The sequence below is a fragment of the Grammomys surdaster genome, unplaced genomic scaffold (assembly GCF_004785775.1).
Source record: "Grammomys surdaster isolate TR1022 unplaced genomic scaffold, NIH_TR_1.0 806, whole genome shotgun sequence".
Lineage (NCBI taxonomy): Eukaryota > Metazoa > Chordata > Mammalia > Rodentia > Muridae > Grammomys > Grammomys surdaster.
In genome coordinates this window covers 1,852,748-1,874,801 of record NW_021605225.1, presented here as the reverse complement: position 1 = coordinate 1,874,801, position 22,054 = coordinate 1,852,748, and positions in this window count along the sequence as shown.

The window sequence follows — 22,054 nt, the reverse complement described above, 5'->3', positions numbered from 1 at the left end:
ACAGAAGGAACACTACCCAATTCGTTCTATGAAGCTACAATTACACTCATACCCAAACCCCACAAGGACCCGACAAAGAAAGAGAACTTCAGACCAATCTCCCTTATGAACATCGATGCAAAAATACTCAATAAAATTCTAGCAAACCGAATCCAAGACCACATCAAAACAATCATCCATCATGATCAAGTAGGTTTTATCCCAGGAATGCAGGGATGGTTCAATATTCGGAAATCCATCAATGTAATCCACTATATAAACAAACTTAAAGAAAAAAACCACATGATCATCTCACTAGATGCTGAGAAAGCATTTGACAAAATTCAACATCCCTTCATGATAAAAGTCTTGGAAAGATCAGGAATTCAAGGCCCCTACCTAAACATAGTAAAAGCAATTTACAGCAAACCAGTAGCCAACATCAAGTTAAATGGAGAGAAACTTGAAGCAATCCCAGTAAGATCAGGGACTAGACAAGGTTGCCCACTCTCCCCCTACCTATTCAATATAGTACTGGAAGTCTTAGCCAGAGCAATTAGACAGCAAAAAGAAGTCAAAGGGATACAAATAGGAAAGGAAGAAGTCAAAATATCGCTATTTGCAGATGATATGATAGTATACTTAAGTGACCCCCAAACTTCCACCAGAGAACTCCTAAACCTGATAAACAACTTCAGCAAAGTGGCTGGTTATAAAATCAACTCAAACAAATCAGTAGCCTTCCTCTACATGAAAGATAAACAGACTGAAAAAGAAATTAGGGAAATGACACCCTTCACAATAGTTGCAAATAATATAAAATACCTTGGTGTGAATCTAACCAAGCAAGTGAAAGAGGTGTCCGGATCTTAAGGGAGCCAAGTTCCCGCCCAGGGTTCTCGCCAGCCCTGGCTACACCCCTCTGCAGGAGATGTGGTCAGGATCAGCCAGCTACTCAGACCGATCCGGACACGCCGGCTGGCTCCTGGACATCCGGCTCCCCTGCAGAGTGCCTCCCGACCAGCTTCGTTGCATTGCAGAGCTGGATTGTGAGCAGTGGTGGGCGGAGGACTGAGTAGCTGCTAGCTCGGTTTCTGTGGAACCAGTCCGGGCGCCCATTCAGGGAGCTTCTCCCTAAACTGCAAATGCTGCCATCGCCTCCACAAAATCAGTTTCCTCTCCTCGCTGGGCGGTGGTGGCGCAAGCCTTTAATCCCAGCACTTGGGAGACAGAGGCAGGCGGATTTCTGAGTTCGAGGCCATCCTGCTCTACAGAGTGAGTTCCTGTCTCGAAAAACAACAACAACAACAACAACAACAAAAATCAGTTTCCTCCCCACCATCACAACAGAGAATCGCTTGCCCCAGAACTTTGCAGCGGAGCTCCGGATCTCCAAGACTACTAGCAGCTAGCACTCTTGACTCTGACTCCTGCTGCGGGATCAGCTGGCCGATTTATACTAGAAGGGCTTCCAGGGCCCACAAACAGTTTTCAGGTTTGCTCAATGTGGAAAGTCAATGGAGACCCAGAGCCTTTGGGAGTCTTGGGCTATCTGCCTCCTTGACCTTTTTCAGAACCGACCTAAAATATCTGAGTCATCCCATCAGCCTTTGGGGGTGAACGAGAGAATGCACTAGTGCTTTATACATATTTTGGCTAGGCTTCTTACTTTTTCCAAAAGACTTATTGAAATAAATTTATATATAACTCATCTCTTTTTTTTCTTTTAAAAATTTCTACCAGTAAACAATTTATCTAACTACCCTTCAACATCTGAAAACATTTCCCACCCCATCCCACCTCATCACATCTTCCTTCCAAAATTCTTTTAGTATTTATTTAGCTCACTGGGTTCAGCTAATGCACTTAGGCTGGAATCATCCGCTGAGGCACCGGGAACCACACTCCTAAAAAGAAATGAGTCTCTATGCCCCAGAAACCAGTGACTGACAAGTAGCTCTCAGGCATAAGGACTCTAGAGACACCCCTCCCCCATAATGGAATTTTTTAAGTGTTATTTTTAATTACCTGTATATGCATCAACATACCTATACTATTTAATAAACCAGGCATGGTAATACACCCCTGCAATCCTACAACTACGAGTTTGGAAGCCGAAAACCCAGAAATTCTAAACGACCCTTGTCTACAAAGTTTGAAGCCACTTGCTTCCCACCCCACCCCAACCCCTTTTAGCTATAAGAATGCCTAAAAAAACAGAAAATCAGTAATAATAATAAAGTGTACTGCTTAATGACTTTTAATTATATTTATAGAGTTTTGCAACACTTATAATGCTAGGACATCTTTTAATGATCTCCCAACCTCAGCCTTCAGCATGTTCTAGGCCCCTGTGCTAGTTAGGTGTTGTTTTGTTTTGTTTTGTTTTGTCTTGTTAGCTTATTTTTTGTCAGTTTGGCATAAATTCAGGTCATATGTGAAGAGGAAACTTCAACAGAAAAAACACCTGCCTTCAACAAATTGTAGGCAAGTCTATGGGGCATTTTCTCTGATTAATAATTAATGTGGGTGACCCAGCCCACTGTGGGTGGTGCCACCCGGAGCAACTGTCTCTCAGAGGTATAAGAAAGGTAGCTGGGGCTGGGCATAGTGGCATAGACGCCTTTAATGCCAGCACTACACGGGGAGATGGTTGGGTGGATCTCTGTGAGTTGGAGGCCAGCCTGGGCTTCACAGGGAGTTCCAAGACAGCTAAGTCTGTGTAGAGAGACCCCTTCTTGAAAGAAAAACAAAAAGAAAGAAAAGAAAGGTAGCTAAAGGTGATCCTGGGAACAAGGCAGCGTGCTTCTGTGCACGGTCTCTGCTTCAGTTCCTGCCTCCAGTTTGCTGATGTCACTCAGTGATAGACTGTGGTATGGAAATGTAAGCCAAGTAAACATGACAGCAACAGAAAGCAAACGAGGATACGCCCAACTCCTAGAGCCGTGCTCCAAGAAACGAGTAAGTTGAACTTATCTTTGTGGTTTGATTGGAAACCAAACCCAAAATAAAGCAGAGGGCCTACCCACCTTACACCTCTCATCCTGCTGATTGACTGACTGTATGTTTGGGTCATTTCTAGAAAATGTCTAAGAACTAGGTTGCTGTAACAGTTTCCCAGATTCACTGAGTCCACACCTAGCTCTTGGACACTTCATATAGCACACATGGCATGTGCTCTGTGTGACTAACTGCCTTTGCTTAACGTGTCTTCAGGGTTCATGCATCTTGTAGCATCACTTTTTTATGGACAAATAAAGCTTTTGATAAACATTTTATCAATGTATGACTATTTGTGTTGTTTCAACTTTGGACTACCATCAGCGTTTGTGTAGGAAAGGGCAGAGGGAGAGCGAGGGAGAGGGAGGGGAATGGAGCTGCATCCTGTGTTGTAAGAGATTAAAGGAATGGGACTTTGGAGCAAGATTCCACCCAGCTAAATTTAGATTCAGCCATGGTGTGTACTACCTTTAATTCCAGGAGACAGGCATGCAGCTCTCTGAGTTCAAGGGTCAAGGTACAAATCAAGATCCAGGACAGCCAAGCCTAGGCAGTGCAGCAACTGGAAAACAGAAAGCTGGTGATGATGTAATAGAACAAGCGAGCCATGTTCCAGCTTCTGCAAACAGCAGAACTCAGCAGCTTTGACCATGTAGCTCTAGCTTTAGAGTAAAAAATAGAAGGGACTACAGGGGAAATGGATGCTGGTTAGCTGGAACAAAGAAATTACTGGTGATTAAGAAGAGACCAGCATCACTGAGGTGACATCTTCTGGGAAGTGTTTTTTGAGAGCACAAAGAAACTGTCCCAGAGATAGCCAAGGTTGTACCTCATGCTGCAGCTGAACTTGTTGATGTGTAAGAGTCACCCAGATGGTATTGGTTTTGAAGCCTTGAGGACATCATGAAGAGCAGCTGAGGCTCTGCACTGTGAGAGGTAATGGAAGGCCATTGGTGAAGGTGCAGCCCCAGTTGCCGTTGATGGCCCAGGACTGAAGGTGTCATGCAAAGGAGCTGAGGTTTGTCACCTCTGAGAGGCTATTGGTGAAGCCTAGTTGCAGTGGAAGACTCCAGCATATTGGGATAATCACCAAGAACAGCAGTGACAGTGGAGTGGATCAACCTGAGCTTAAAGTGCTACAGAGGGCAACACTTTGGAGCAGCCCAGAAGATCATGTGGATCCCAGACATTGAAACAAGCAGCTGTAATATTGAAGTTGCCTTGGAGACCCCAAGATGTTTGAGATGCCAGAGCCATGGTCTATCTGCTGAGGAAATCTGCTAACAGGAAATGGAGCAAGCTGAGGAGAAAGAAGTTTGTTGCAGTCAACAAAGATGAAAAAGGAGTTGGAGATCTGAAGGCCACTTAGACATCAGACATGGAGAAGAGGAGTTTGGGGTTTGCCCAGGTGGTTTCCTCTCTTGCTTTGGGAATTACAAATGAAGTGATTGGATGAATCTCAGAAGAAATTTTAAACTTTGGACTTTTAACATTGCTGAGACTACTATAGATTATGAGGATCTTTGAAGTTTGACTAAATGTATTTTGCATTATGCTATGTTTAGGTATGGCTGCCATAGACTCATCTGTTTGAACAACCATATGGGGGTCAGGGAGTGGAATGTCGTGGTTTGTATATGCTTAGCCCAGGAGTGTCACTATTAGAAGGTGTGTCCTTGTTGGAGTAGGTGTGTTGCTGTGGACATGGACTTAAGACTCTCATCCTAGCTGCCTGGAAACCAGTATTTTCCCAGCAGCCTTCCATGAAAATGTAGAACTCTCAACTTCTCTTGCACCATGCCTGCCTGGATGCTGCCATGTTCCTGCTTTGATGATAAGGGACTGAACCTCAGAACTTGTAAGCCAGCCCCAATTAAATGCTGTCCTTTATAAGACTTGCCTTCATCATGGTATCTGTTCACAGCAGTAAAACCCTAACTAAGAAACTACTCTGAAGCAGAATTGTCTTTCTAATAAGCCAGTACTTTGTTGTTGTTGTTGTTGTTGTTGTTGTTGTTGTTGTTGTTAGGGCCAGTGTTCAATGAGGTCTGCATTCAGAATTACATGGTAAGGGCAGTTTCTGTCTTGGAACTCCATGGGTATTTAAGGACTGTTGACCCTGAATGACAGTGCAGTTTCTGGAGGCATGCTGGGCTCTAGAATTCTTGACCAAGGAGAAAGAGAAAGCATCATCACCCAGTTCTATTGGTGATCATATTTCCTAGAAAAGCAAAATTGTATCAGTCTAGAAATTTACATATGGTGCTTAGGTAAGATGGAACTTACTTTGGGTCCCCTTCTGTCTTTATAGCAGAAAACAGAATTATCTAACTCCTTAAAGCCCCACTCACCCATTGTCTTTTTTTTTTTTTCTATATGTTAGATTAGGCTGACATCGAATGGTGTAGAGAGAGTCTAAATTATCCCAAGCCACAGAGAGTTTGGTCTTTTTCTAAGAATGTAATGTCTCTAAAGTGAGGACAGCATGAACAATGAGGAGTAGCCTCTGCAGGATCAGTCATTAAGAAGGCGGGAAATTCCTTTTAGGATATGAAAATCAGTTCCCAAGTGAAAAGGGCAATTTTTTGCTTACAAATGACAGGTAATCTATGTCATCATGGCCATTACCCATTTGATAACATTGCACTCCAAGTTCATTTTTTAATTTTAGTTTGGTTATTACAATCTGATTACTTTCTTCCCTTCTCTCTTTCCAGAGGCACTCAGAGCTCTGGAATTCCTAACCATGGAGAAACAGAAAGCAGTCTCCTGATGGGAGAAATAGTTTTGCCAGGGAGAGGAAACAATTTGTTATGTCATGATTTTTTTAAAATCATTTTTAGATTAAATAGTATTACAACAAAGTAATCTTTTTATGTTCACACAAGACAGCCTATATTCCTTTTTCTGAATACTAATGGCCTCTTTTCTCATTGTTATTACATAAACACATGAATATGTATTAGAATATACATATATAACTAAATACTACCTTCTGAGGTATCTGTCTTTCCTTCTTTCCATTCTTCTTTTCTGGCTTCATCTTTTATACTTCCCTGCCTTCCTAAGCACTTCTTTTTTAATCTATTACTTCTTCCTTCTCAATTTCAGTTCTGCTTTTATTTTGTTTCTTTTCATTTTCTTCATTCATTTCTTTTTTCTTTCTTTTTTTGTTTTTAAATGTCCATGTTTTAGAGAGCTGAACATTGAGTTCATAGTCAAAGCATATGTCATATGATGTTTCTGTAAGAGAACCACATGCCCATTATTGGGAGACCTGCAGCTTGGTATGCTCATTAGGCATCTGGTATTGCTAGTGACTGTGTAGCATCTAGGAGCAAGATAACCAAGAGCAGGAGCAGTGACTTCCAAGCAGGGATAGAACGTTGTTAAAACCCGGTGAAATAGGAAGTTTCATGTGCTCATGTTTCAGAATTTTGATGCCTCTCCTAGGCAACATGCATCCTGACATATTGACTCATTTTTAATTTGAAGGCATCTATTGCCTACTTGGGCAAGGTCCCCTGAAGAAATATCAGGGCCATAGTTTAGGAAGCTTCCCAGCCACCAGTTTTCATAGCAAAACAGCCTTCCTTGTGAATATTCTGTGTGATCACAGATGAACTACTAGGTAGAATAGGGTATAATTATTATCTGTTGGCTATAAAAGGCACTTGAAATGACTAGGGGACATGTTCAGGGTCTATGGCACAATTCACAAGCTGACCCAGCTCCTCAAAAATAGCTGAAGTTAACATAGTTTATAGTCCAGGGATCAAGAAGAAAGGTATCTATCTCAGGGTTGATACCTATTCTTTTGTCAGAGCAGATAAGACCAGTGGGTGGAAAACATGTGGACAACAGCTGATCAGTCAATTGAGTCACATAAGTCAGCACCTAGTAAGAACTCAGAGCAGGTAGACATGCATGGAGATCACATGTCAGCAACAAAAGGTCTCCCTGGATTCAGGTTGGTGAAGAAGGAGCATAGAATGTTTTCATGACACAGAGAGTGTAGTCTTTTTCCAGGGATGTCATCACGAAATCAAGAGTAAGAATACTTCCTCTGCATGCTAATACGTTAGAGAGAGATAGGATTACTTTTGGCATATCAAGAGCATTTCCAAAGTGATAATTTACCAAGAATACAGAGCTATGCCTCTGGTAACCTGTGGCATGGAATCTATGTGAACATAGGTCTCATTTTTCTGGAGTGTGTGTGTGTGTGTGTGTGTGTGTGCGCATGCTGTGCACTGGTAGAGATATTCATTCACATTATTTCTCAGCATTTTTTGCATCTTGCTCATGGGGGGCCAAGTTTCCCTAAAAAAAAAAAAAGAATGAAGAGAACTGGTAATGATATGAAAGAAAAGGGACTGAGTAAGACAAAGACACGAGGTTAGTGTATCCATTCGGACATACGAAAATTGGAGTATATGGAATATGTCTAAGTGCTCAACAGTCTACTCCACTGTCAAAGTACTGCCGTCACTTACATGTGTAGTTTATTGAAGCCATAGTAGGGAGCTGTGAGGTAAAAGAAGTAAAAACTATTAGAACTCACAGACAGACTCGTGTCCTTTGGAGAAAGTAAATGAGGATATATTGTGGGAACACGAGTGGGAGGGTTGGTTTAGTATGATCAGCTGTATTAGATTTAACATCAATGAAGGTGGGATGTGATTCTCCAATTCAAGTAAGGGCCTGCAGGCGGCACTATTTCCCAAGTCAGGATACCTGAATGCACAGAAAATAGCCTGTGTAAAAGACGTTCAAAGAAGGCTGGGCGGTGGAGGTGCTCGCCTTTAATCCCAGCACTTGGGAGGCAGAAACAGGTGGATTTCTGAGTTCGAGGCCAGCCTGGTCTACACAGTGAGTTCCAGGACAGCCAGAACTACACAGAGAAACCCTGTCTTGAAAAGCAAAAAAAAAAAAAAAAAAAAAAAAAAGTTCAAAGAGCTTTGTTGGTGGATATCTTCTTCCCAAGAAGTAAAACACTGGACTAGGAGATTAAAGGCCTTAGAGATATCCATCAATATGTGACCTTTCTACTATTGCCTTCCTTCTGCAAGGTAAAAGGCCATTTTTAAAACAAGGTTGAGGTTCTATTGGAAGGCGTGTGTATGTGTGTGTGTGTGAGTGTGTGTGTGTGTTTAATCTAACATGGCAGCTGCCCACCTTATTCTTTCTCAGGGTCCTGAAAAGTCTTTCTTCCTTTTTTTTTTTTTTAAACAGATCTTGCCTCAAGTTTATTTGTGAAAACAGCAAAGGACATTGGTCATCTGTAAATAGTGTGTAGGCAGGTGTGTCACAGAAGTCTGTCTGTCTTCACATCGGCAGGAGCTTTTTCTATGGGGCCTTCAAAGGGCCTGGGCACCTTAGAGAGCCTTAGCTGGAGCTGTGCCCTCTGCCTTGGTTTGAACCTTGGGTTTTGGTTGGCAGAGCCTATGCCCTGTTGAGGTTAATATTGAAATTGGCATCACCCAACCTTGCTTGTTCTCATGGGGCTGCCATGTTTCTGACTAAACAAGGGCTAAGGCCATGAGTGGCAGCATGTTCTCTCCACTGCCCAGCTCAGGCTGCTGGCTCAGGAGGGCCAGGAGCACTGGCACTTGGCACCCATGAGACACCAGTGTGGGAGATGGCTCTGCCAATCTACCGCTGTTTGCACAATGCTTGGTTGAGCCCAGACCATTAAGCCATCTACACGGTACCTGGTAGAAATGAGACTCTAATGCTTAAAGATTATCTAATAGCTTTATATATTTGGTAATGCTCAATTACCAAGCTGCCCACACTATTAGAGGTGTTTTCCAACCATAAATAAAACCATAAATATAAATCATTACCAAAGACTGTCATGGACCCACATCTGGTTCTTCATGGCTCCTAAATCTCTCCCCTCCTTCTGCTCCTTGCTCCTCCTCTTCCTCTCCTTACTCCTCCCACCTTAGCTCCTCCCAAATTACTGAGTTTATTGTAAATGTTGGAGTAGGGGAGTGGGAGTATCTCTCTACAATGCCTCTTGGCCATGTAGCTTCCAATCAACTTCCCAAGTTTGGGGTGAACAATGAAAGCCAGATGGCTGAGTTTACAGCTGGGGCTCTTTGGCGTCTTGGACTTGATGGCCTTAGGCTTCGGAAGGGACTTGATGGCCTGTGTGTGTGCACTCACTGCCTTTACATTGTTGACATGCATAAAAGTCAGACCATTCTTGCTGCGCTTCTTGACAAAGCACATGTTCCTCAGGAACCTGGGGTCAACCCCCTTAAGAGATTCATGTGTTTGTGACCAGGGTTTCTTAATGCCATTTCTGTGTCATTTGTAGGACTGGTGTGTGGTGTGGTTCTTGGACTTGGCTGTGTCTGCCTGGTAACCCGTGGCTCCCCCAGCCTGTATTTCTTTCCTTGAAAATTCGGTGCCTCTTGCCTCATTGTTGTTACATACACTAATGTGAATGTATAAGATTGTATGCAACCTGAACTGAATACATACAACCTTCTGGGTTTATTATTTATTCCTGTTGTCTTTACTTCATTGTTTCATCTTTCCTTCCACCCTAAATGCTTCACTTCCTTTATATTTTATCATTCCTCCCTATACATTTTCTCCTCTGATACTATTTTTTTCATTGAGATTTCTTTCCTCTTTCGTCTTTGCTTTCTCTCCACTTTCTTTCATTTATAAACGTAATCCTTTAAGAGAGCTGAATGTTGTGTTTATGGATGAGCTACATGGCAGATCTTTCTGCAAATGAACTACATGCCCATATTAATTTTTGGTTGTGGGAGCCCTGTAGCTAATAAGTTATTACAGATTAGATATTTGGTTTTGATTGTGGATGATATGTAGCATCAAGGAGCAGAAGACAGGGTTTGCTCTGAGAGTGAACATTATCAGAAGCAGAGACTTGCATGTGGTGATAGAGTGCTGTATATAATCAGCAAAATAGGTTTATTTTCAAGTTTTACAGCCTTTATGGCTTATCTAGCAGACATATATATCCTGAAATATGTGACTCATTTTCAAATTGGAGGTATTTCTCACCAACGTGGTCAAGAACACCCAGACAAATGTCAGAGTCAAATTTTAGAAAGCCTTTCACCAACCACTTTCCACTTTAAGCTGGCTCTCCTGTGCTTGATGCTCCCTGATCACAGGTAGATGATTGGTTAACATAGGACCTAACTGTAATTCATGTTTGGAGATGAAATTCAGAAAGCCCATAAAATTGATTGGGTTCATAAATTCTGTTGTTTTCCCCTAGAGAGGAAGCAAATCCTTAAAATATACAGAAGACATGGTAAAGTGTGCCATATGTATATATATATACTAGATATAGGAGAACGAATATACTACTTTCCCCTCCAAAGTTATAAAAAAGAATAAAGATTGGTCTATGACATAAAACACATACACACATAACCCTAAACAAGAACCCAGTTAGTACAGGTTATATAAAAGGAATCACAGATGGGAGATGTGTATTTTAGTTAGTAAAGTATTCTAGTATTATGTGAGAGAAGATATGACCATTGGATGGCAACCATGTAGATAGCAACTGATGAGTCAATGGAATTAAATACATTGGTCCTGGAAAGAACTCATGGCTGGTCAACACATAGGAAGATCAGGTGTCTGTGAGGAGCTGAGATGCTGGGTATATTTTCCTATCTCAAGATAAGTATTTTTTTTTTACAACCATGCAAATCAGAATATATTGACTTTGATTCTCCAAATGAAGCCATGTCCCAAGCCTTAGAAGTTGGACTGCAAATGGTATTAAAGCCCAAGAAAAGTGTACCTAAGAATACTGGCTGCAGTCTGTGGACAACCTAATCAAAGATTTTTGGCAGCAGATGTGCACTCTCATAAAAATTTCAACTCTAGATTGAGAAAATTAAGGCCTGAGTGATCTACACCACAGGATGGGTTTTTCCATTGTTACCTGCCTTCAGCAAGATTTTTATGACATTTCATATACTAGGGCATGGAAAAAGAGGCAGGTGGGATTTTTTTTCATGTTTGTTTGTTTGTTTGTTAGTTTGATTGGATTGATTGTTTCTGCTGTGGCAACTTCTCTATTTGATGGTCTCTAAAAAGCAGAATCCACAATGAATTTACACTTGGAAAAACTGAATGCATTGTGGGTGGTATTTTATCTGTGGTCCAGATGATATGTGAGGGTCCTGTACCACTGTCTATATCAAGATAAGGCTGTTGCGTACTTGGGCTTTGCCTCCTGACCCAGTGTCAATGGTTTTGTTTTTTGAGGCTTCCAGACCTTCTTCATCTAAAAATGTAGGTCCATTGAACCTTCTTTTTTTTTTTTTCTTTTTTTTCTTTTTTTTCCAAGACAGGGTTTCTCTGTATAGTCTTGGCTGTCCTGGAACTCACTCTGTAGACCAGGCTGGCCTCGAACTCAGAAATCCACCTGCCTCTGTCTCCCAAGTGCTGGGTTCAAAGGCGTGCACCACCACTGCCCGGCCCATTCAACCTTCTTTATGAATGGTCTCTGAGCACTGAGGCAGTGTCATTCCCATTAGAGAAGTGTGTCAATTCATTGGTAATGAAAGTTATACAACCTTCAACCCCCAGGCCATTTTACTGATTTATACTGGAAGACCAATTTATGACTATAGTTGCCTAAGATAGTGATCCTTATGACAGGCAAATAAATGGGGGGGGGGTGATGAACATAGTCCAAAAATAGCTTGACTTAAAGGTAAAATACAACCACTATTGAGAATTTTCTACTAATACACACAGTGGATTCTTGAGGAGAGTTTTGTTTCAACTGAATAGGGTAAAAACTCATTATATCTTGGTAGTCAAGGGTGATTTAAGATCAAGTGTCCCTTGTGGCCTGTGCAGTTTCCTAAGGCATGCAGTTTTTGACCAAGTAGACACAGGAAATAGAAACATACAGGTCCAGTGTGGCAATTTTTATCAGGGATGGAAAACAGTGGCCTAGGAGTGTACATATGGGGCTTAGACAAAGAGAAATATTCCATGGCCTTGCTCATGTCTTCCATGAAAAACCCAGAGATCCAAATTTCACACAGGCCCAATCAGTGCCCTTAGTTTGTTTATCTTTTCAAGGCACCCTTGTTGCATTTTCTGAAGATTCAACATGTCCTGAGTTTATCAGGTCTGTGATTCTGGAATTGTGTCGGATAGTTTTTCCATTAAATGTTAATGTTTGCCTTTATTTTTTGAGATCAAATATGATTGTTATTTTCTTCTCTCTTTAATGACATTGTAACATCACCTTTAACCCTCCTTGACAACTAGAATCTGAAAATTTTTACCAGTATGACAGCTTAAACATGGGTCAAAAGAGCCAACAATACATTTGCCAAAGTATATGAGGGAAACACCAGGATGCTTCAACCCTAAAAATATTAGAGGAAACTGAGAAATGCTGAGAGTGAGAGAAATCATCTTCCCAAGAGAAGAAAATAATCCTTTATTCAGTATTATAGTTTGAATTTTGTGAGATTATATGATTATTATATATAATGAAAACCTTCTCTTTTCTGCTGACAAAATCATCTATGCTTCCTTTCTTGCACATGCATGGTATTTTCTTCTTAGTTGATGTTGCATGCATAGATATATACATATACATGTACATATACACACATGCCTCATTAAATAAACCCAAGCTTCTGAATATCTGTACTTCCCTTTTTACATCCTTTCCCTTTGACTGCTTTTTTCCTACTATCTGCTTTCCTACTTCACAGCCTTTATTTTTAATTATTCCTCCCTACTAATTTTCTTTTTTGCATCTCTTTTGTTTCATTTTCATTTCTTTTTCTTTCTCTTTTTTCTTTCTTTCATTCTTCCTTCCTTTCTCTCACTTATAATTTATCTTTGTTTCTATAGCTTGTCTTAGAATTACCTCCTTCAAAAACCAGCAGAATGTGTTGCTGTATGAACTACCTGTCAGACAATGTTTCTGCAAGGACTGTTCATCCCTGTTGCTAACACGATGTGCTATGAGCACTGTAATGTCACAGGCACCCACTGAGGCCAGACAAGGCAGCCCAGCTAGAAGAATATATCCTAAATATAAGCAATAGCTTTTTGGATAGCCCCACTCCAGTTGTTTGGGACCCACAAAAGATCAAGCTGCACATCTGTTTCATATGTGGGGGGAGGCCAGGGTCCAGCCCATGTATGTTCTTTGGTTGATGGTTCAAACTCTGAAAGTCTTAAGTGTCCAGGTTAGTTGACTCTGTTGGCCTTTCTGTGGTGTTTCTATCCCCTTTAGGGCCTGCAATTCTTCCTCTTGTTGTTCCATAACAGTCCCAAAGCTGTATCTAATGTTTGGCTATGGGTGTCTCTATCTGTCTGAGTCAGTTGTTGGGTGGAGCCTCTCAGAAGACAACACGCTCCTGTATGTAAGCATAACAGTATATCATTAATAATCTTAAGCAATGGTGCTTGCCCATAGGATGGGTCTCAAGTTGGGCCAGTTATTGGTTGGCCATTCTCGCAGTCTCTGCTCCGTCCCTTGAGCCTCCACTATTGGAGGCAGGATAAAATTTGTGTTGAAAATTTTGTGAGCAGGTTGGTGTCTTTTTGCTCCACTGAGGTTCCTGTCTGGACACAGAAGGTGGCCTCCTCAAGTTCCATATCTCTATATAGTGAGTGACAGCTAAGATCACCATTGATTCTTGGGCACCTCCATTATCCCAGGTCTCTGTCTCATCTGGGAGATGGGCCCCACCTTGTTACCCCTATCAGTAGCAGATTTCCATTAATTTTCATGACTATCTAGCCATCTCTCCCTTCCTTCCCTGTATCTGATTCTGAGTCCCCCATTCCCCTCCCCATCCTCCACTCCCAAGTCCCTCCCTTCATCTGCCTCTTATGACTATTTTATTCCCCCTTCTAAGTGAGATTCAAGCTTTCTCGATTGGGCCTTCCTTCTTGGTTAGCTTCTTTGCATCTGTGGAGTGTAACATGGTGCCTGTATTCTATGGTTAATATCTACTTATAAGTGAGTACATACCATGCATGTCCTTTGGGAACTAAGTTACCTTACTCAGAATATTTTCAAGTTCTATTCATTTGCCTGCAAAATTCATGATGTCTTAGTTTTTAATAGTTGAATAGTATTCCACTCTGTAGAAGTACCACATATTATTCTTTATCCATTCTTCAGTTGAGAGACTTCTAGGTTGTTTCCAGTTTTTGGCTATTATGAATAAAGCTGCTATGATCATAGTTGAGCAAGTGTCTTTGTGGGATGTTGGAACATCTTTTGGGTATATGCCCAGATGTGGTACAGCTAGGTCTTTAGGTAGAACTATTCCCAATTTTCTGAGAAACTGCCAAATAGATTTCCAAAGTGGTTGTACAAGTTTGCAGTCCCACTAGCAATGGAGAAGTGTTCCCCTTACTCGACATCCTTGTCAGCATGTGCTGTCACTTGCATTTTTGATCTTAGCCATTCTGATAGGTGTAAAATGGAACCTCCAAGTTGTTCTTATTTACATTTCCCTGAAAACTAAGGACTTTGAACATTTCTTTAAGTGCTTCAAGATTCTTCTGTTAAAAATTCTCTGCTTAGTTCTGAATCCCATTTTTAAATTGGATTATTTGGGTTTTAAGTGTCTAACGTCTTGAATTCTTTGTAAATTGTGAATATTAGCCCTCTGTCAGATGAAGAGTTGAAGATCTTTTCCCAATCTGTAGGCTGCTGATTGGACCTCGGTTAGTGTTTCTGTTGTTGTTGAATTCCAGCTTTAATGCACTGTGGTCTGATAAGACACAAGGAGTTATTTTAATTTTCTTGTATTTGTTGAGGCTCTGTTACTGGCTATATGGTCAATTTTGGAGAAGGATCCATGAAGCTCTGAGACGAAGGTATGTTCTTATGTGTTTGGGTGAAATATTCTATATATGTCTGTTAGGTCCATTTGATTCATAATGTCTGTTAGGTCCATTTCATTTACAAGGCCTGTTCATTTTGTTATTTCTCTAATTTTTGTCTGGAAGACTTGTTAATTGATGAGAGTGGAGTGCTGAAGTCTCCCACTACTAATGTGTGGGGTTCAGTGTACAATTTATGCTTTAGCAATATTTCGTTCACAGATGTGTGTGTCCTTGTGTTTGGGGCATAGATGTTGAGAATTGAGATATCATCTTGGTAGATTTTTCCTCTGATGAATATAAAGTGTTCTTCCTGTCTCTTTTGACTAATTTTGGTTGAAAGCTTCTTTTATGGGATATTAGGATGGCTATTCCAGCTTGCTTTTTATGCTTCTTTGCTTGGAAAACTTTTTTTTGCAGCACTTTACTTCAAGGTAATATCCATTTTTATTACTGAGGTGTGTTTCTTGTATGCAGCAATATGATGGATCCTGTTTTTGCATCTCTTGTTAGCCTATTTCTTTTTATTAGGGAATTGAGTCCATTAATGTTGAGAGATATTAATGACCAGTGATTGTTATTTCCCTTGTGTGTGTATGTGTGTGTGTGTGTGTTTATGTGTGCTTCCCTTGCTTTTGCTGGTATGTAATTACTCATTTCCTATATTTTCTTTGGTATACTTACCCTCCTTGTGCCAGAGTTTTTCTTCTAGAGTCCTCTGTAAGAACTCTGAAAGGAGAAGCTGCCATGCCTGAGAAAGCAGGACAGAGAGACAACCAACATGGAAGAGCCAGGAAAGAGCACCCCCAGGAAGCCTCCAACTGGGTATAGGGCAGCCAAGATGGAATGTAGATTTTTAGTAAGTGATGAGTTGGGAATATCGGAAGGGAGAATAGAGTGTTAGCCTCATGGAGGTTTGGGATTGGCCCAACCATTGAGCTGTTTAAGGCATATTAAAATATAAGGCTGTGTGTGTGTGTGTGTGTGTGTGTGTGTGTGTGTGTGTGTGTCTTCCATTTGGGAACCTAGAACACTGGGGCAGGTAGCGAGCAAGACGCTGGCACCTCTGGAGTGATTTGAGCAAGATTAGTTGGCAACTGCATCCAACATGCTAGGGTTGAATTCACTATTAAAAATTAATTGGAAATTCCCAAATGGAAAACACATGCCACCGTGATGTGAGATTAGGAGGTGGGGAAAACTGGTTTCTTAGCAGAGCTGTGGGTTTTGTCCAAGCCACATGGGTTTGGGACTTGGAGAAAAGATATTCTAAATTGGCATGCATAATTCTGGGGTTCATGTCATTAGCTGAGACACAGATAAATCCCCCAAGCTAGTGGCAGGGATTTACCCCCAGCCCTTCTCAAAGGCTTCTACCCTGGTGAGTTTGAGCTCAGAGGTGCTGGAAGCCCCTGTTGTGCAAAGAGACAAGCTGCTCAGAAAGCAGAGAGAGGCAGATGGTAGAGGCCGCATGCCTCCTACAATCAGATAAATAAAGAATAGAGGTAAATAAGTTTTGTTTAGTTGTTTAAACAAATTAGGCTTGGACTCACTATTAAAAATGAATTTAAATTTTTCCAAATGGAAAACACATGCCATGATGTAAGATTAGGAAGTGGGGAGAAATGGTTTCTTAGCAGAGCTGCTTGGCTTTTGTCCAGGGCATGTGGGTTTGGGATTGGACAAAAGGTGCACTAAACTGGCCCTCCTAATTCTGGCTGAGATACACCCAGGGCAACCCAGGAACACAATATGGCAGCAGGCTAAGGATTCAGGAGCATGCTCTGTCCTGTTCTGGGCTGCTGCAGAGAGCTTAAGCCACTGATGCTGAGAGCTCTTGCTAGGAAGGCAGGCTGAAGACAGCAGGCCTGAATAAGATAGGAATAAAGGAAAATTGCATTGTTTTAGGGTGGAAGGATAAGCCTGAGAATAGGCTCATACAGAAATATAGAAGGGAATTTAATTGAAGCTAAATACATAGGAAAGGATGTTAATTCAAGTTACATAAAGAGAAAGGGGGCCAGGCAGTGGTGGCGCATGCCTTCAATCCCAGCACTTGGGAGGCAGAGGCAGGCCAGCCTGGTGTACAGAGTGAGTTCCAGGACAGCCTGGGCTATACAGAGAAACCCTGCCTCGAAAAACCAAAAAGAAAGGGGGGGGAGGGAAAGGGAGAGGGAGAGGGAGAGGGAGAGGGAGAGAAAAGGGATATGATTATATATCCAGAGATACTAATCTTCTTAGAAGGAATAAAGGGAAATTGCACTGTTTTAAGGATAGAAGGGAGATATAGTGTTAACTGTTTAAGTGTTTTTAAGTATACATGGAATAAAGAAATCCAGGCCTTTGATCTCAAATGTAGGAAATGGAGATAGAGAGAAACCTATTTCAACTAATAAGGAGATATTAACTCCACAGAAGGGAGAATGAATGAAAATTGACTTAATTATTTTTAAGGATAGAAAGGAGAAATAATGGCAACTGGATAAGATTAGTTCTTAAGGTATAGCCACATGCTATGGACAGACAGGTTTCATTTAAAAAAAAAAAACAGCATAGAAAAACTTTCATAATCTACTTGTTTATTGCCTTAAAATCTTTTTGTTTTTATTTTATATATACATTAGAATGGTATATTTCCCAGCCTATGAAGGGTTTTTTGTTTTGTTTTGATAAGTAAATGTGTAGGATAATAGTAGACTATAAAGTTGGTCAGAGTCAACTCTGCCCATTAAAGAACTAAGACTTAGCTGGCTGATTTTTAAGGTCAGTGACTCAGGACCAATTTGACTCTGTCTTTATGTCTCTACTTTTCAGGCACATGGACTAGATGGAATTAGTCTAGGTGGACCTTGTATTCTTCCTTAGGTGTGTTGCAGTAATATATTTTTTTTAAAATGGAACTGCCCAGCCAACCATCTCAGCAGCAGCGGTTCTGCTTAGCTCAGGCCACGTGCGCCAAAACTAGATAATAATTATTATCCAAAGGCTTTATACATTTGGAAATGTTCAATTAACAATTTGCTCACACAATTAGAGTTGTTTCCCAATATCTAACCTTAAGATATAAATCATTACCCAGGACTGTTCTGGACCCATGAGTGGATCTCCATGGCTGCTACATGGCTCTTCCTCTCCTTCATCTCCTCCTCTTCCTTCTCCTCTTCCTCCCCTTGCTTCTCCCACATTAGTTCCTCCCAAATTACCAGGCTTTATTGTAAAATGTAGCGGTATCGGGGAGTGGGGGGGGGATGAAGGGGTGGGGGGTGGGGGTGGGAATATCCTGCTACATAGGTGTACCTATTTTCTTCCTTAGTTACATTAAAAATATGATTGCTAATGTGTCTACCATAGATAGATGCTAAATTCCTTGGTAGAAAAGCATCCCCTTTAAAACCAATTATACTTAATTTGTGCATGGTGAGTGGTAGATTCGGGGACATGTGTATATGGATGTTAAAAAACAACCTCCAAGAGTTCTCTCCCTCTACAGCAGTGACTCTCAACCTTCTTAATGTGGTAACCCCCCCAATCATAAAATTAACTTTTGTTGTTATTTCATAACTATAGTTTTGCTACTGATATGAATCATAATGTAAATATTTGATATGCAGGATATCTATATACGACCCATGTGAAAATGTTGGTTGACCCCAAAGGGATCATGACCCACAGGTTGAGAACCACTGCAGTTAGGGAACTGGGGATAGAACTCAGGCTCTCAGTCTTGGCATGTTTACTTGCTGAGCCACCTCACTGTTCCTTAATTATCTGTTTTTATTGAAATGTCCTAAACTAGATTAATACAGTAGAAGTGGTCTTCTGTAGCAATTTATGTTAATATCATTGTTATTTTCTTATATGAAAATATGGGAACATTAACTTTTAACTTCTAGTGTCCTCTGTAAGGGTTCTGAAAGGAGTAGCTGCCACACCAGAGAAGGCAGGATGGAGAGATACCCAAGCTGTAAGATCCAGAGAAGAGCACATACCTGTCATCCAGCATTCAGAAAGCAGAGGCAGGTAAAATTCTAAATTTCAGGCTGGCTTAGTCTACATGGCAAGTTGCAGGCCAGTGAGACCCTGTTTCTAAAAACAAAAGTATGATTTTATATCACAATCTAGCAGTTCAACTTAATCAATATCCTAGCTTTTCCACCCTAAAAGGCAATGGAAGTTGGTCTGTCTCTTCTGTAGATGTGTTGTAAAGATCAGTTGTAGATTTAGCGTCCTTAGGAAAAGGTATGGATATCAGGTATCTCTGCTACTTGATGTGAATGTAAAGAATTCAAATGCTAATAATTTAAGGGGCACTGAAAAGAAAAACTCATGTTTTAGTAAACATGACATTTTTTTAGGAGGTAGAATATATAGGTTATTTGCTCTACTCCTCCTTGCTAATTTAAAAAAAAATTTTTTACAAAATATTCTTTAATAAAAGTAAAACTAGAGGCAAATGTTTTTGATAAGGAATGCATCGTAGGATTGAATATTTTGTCAACATGACAGTGCACTGTATGAACACCGGTCAGTAATGAGAGGAGTCTAACAGAATACTCCCTGAAAAAGATAATTAGGATCACTTCCAGAAAAGGATAGGAGCAAGGCCAAAATCACATTCTCCTTATTGTTTTTGTTTGGAGAGTGCTTGTAGCCACCTTTATTAAAATAGTTCTTAGAGCTCTGTGTCTACCCTCTGTTGTTCAGATAGGGCCTTAGCTGTGTATGGCACTTGTCTGTGGTCCCAGCTGCTTGGAGTAGGAGTTAGGAGTTAGGAGACTCTGACCTATAACCTAAAAAAAGAAAAAAAAGAAAGAAAAAAAAAAGGAATATCGACTAGTATAGAAATCACAAGAAACTAAAGACGGAGGAATATATTAAAAATATCCATATATTAAAAAGTTGGGGAGGTAGTCAATATAAAACTTGACTAAAAACATCCTGACATTCATTGTACTACTTAGGTTTGGGTGGTTGATGGGACCTGAGCACCCTTGGCTCCCAGTGGTTGAGGGTTCTTACCCACTGCTCTGAGAGAAATGGTTCCCTCTTAGGAAGGCTCAGAATATGGTGTCTCCACAGGAACCGACAAGCTAGTTGTGTGCCCCAGACAAAAGCTAAAATAAGGTTATTAAATAAACCTTGGTTTTGTAATTGTTGATGTTAGACCTTAGAAAATTTAATATCCTTTATATACCCATTCTCCTGACACTTTTTACCCAAATAATCTTCCTATCTGCTGCCCTACTACTCCTCTACATCTGCCCTTCATATCACACCCCATAAACTTACATACACTACTGTGTCAGGTCCCACCAGTTGACAGCCAGTAGTATATATGAAGTGACGGCTGACCAGCAGGGATTTACATGTAAGCTTACATTTTTCTCAGTCCCAATTTTAATATGCATCCTTAAAGGCTTTAACCTCCCTTCTAGGCCAGCACTCACCAGTGCTAGTGGAAAAGAAGGTTATTAGGATACAGGTTAAATGGACAAGTTTAGAAATTGTTCTTTAGAGCAAATCCCATCTTCATTGTCAAGAAATCAATAGTTCATTCAGTAGTCAGCAGCAACATCTCCATCTACTCACAAACACTTCATGAATATACCAGCAGTCCAGTTCAGTAGTTTTGGGATAGCAAACACAAATCAGCAATGGTGGCATGACCTAGAAGAAACAGCCAGAGCTTAGCTGGATCATCACAAGTCAGCAGAAGCAACCAAGACTATGAAGGGTGCCAGCAGAAGTTCTCTGCCATGGCTCTCTCAATGAAGTGAAGGCCATTGAAGACTCAAGACCAAAAAGCATTGCAAATCCCCCATCACTGTCTGTTCAGTCCTATTTATATCCCCTCCAAACATCACTTGTCCTCCACGGGTCTTGGCTCACCACATGACTTGCCTCAGCACATTGAGTCTGTCTTAGCAAAACTCCCTGTAAGTCTGTATCAGCTGACATCACTCTGCCAATTGGCCCAAGTCTTAGGAAGTGCCCAGAAGCCACCAAAACACTACCAGAAGTATTTTGGTGAACTTCTCTCTATGGCTTCAAGACAAATAGAGCTCAGGTATGCAGTGTAATATAGACCAATACATGCATGCCATTAGGGAAGAATTCTTTGCATCCTTTCATGTGCTTGCTTTAGCAAAACATCCTTTCACCTGTGTGTGCTTCAGAAAACACTCCTGTGTCTGCCCCAGCAGAACACCATCCAACACAACTGACTTTTCAAAGAAACCGTAAGTTCCCACTTCATTTATAGCTATAAGTTTATGTGGGCTCTTTAGGTGCAGTTCATTTGACATGGTCCACTAAATACTGTAGGTACTTGGTTGCAGAGGAGCATGTTGGGTGCGGTCTGCTTCCGAGAAGTTTACATGTGTTGGACACGGCCTCTCCTATTGTAGTTTTACATACTCTGATCGTTTTCCTGCTATGCTGGATGCCATCTTACATGATCTCATATCTACTTCTACACATAAGGCCTCCCCACTAGACATCATCCCACCACACACCATATCACAGACACTGCTAGAAATCAGGTTGTTAATACTTGTGAGGCTTATGAAACATGCATTTCTGTGCTTCAAGTTCAATGAGATACTGCTATTTGATCTCACAGTTTTAAGTAGAGGTTGCTACAAGACATCCCACAAAACACTGTCATAAAACCTGCCTCTGATTTTTATCAAGCCCATATTGCAGTCCCACTAGTCACACACGAATACACACATACAAACACACACACACACACACACAAACACACACACATACTCTTTTTACATGTGCACAAAAATACTATGTATCTGGCACCAGTTGGCCGCTGCCCTCTATTCCACACAAAGTATAATGTGTTAGGTCATAAAATGTATTACCACACTCAAGGAAACGTAACATATACTGTTTTCACAACTCTGATCCACATCTTATCTCTCTGATCCACAACCACCCACACCCCCAAACACTGCTAAATATCAGATACTACACAGACATATTAAGGAACAGGCCAGCTTTTCCCACAGCCAAAGCCCACTTGGAATCAGGTTAAACTCCACATACAGTGTAACAAATCAGGTCTTCTTGGAGCACACCCAGGACATATTTGTGCTAGGTATCCAGCAATGTTGTGTACATCCTATCTCCTTTGCCCCTACAAACTCTTGTATTACTCACACCCTGCAAGATATAG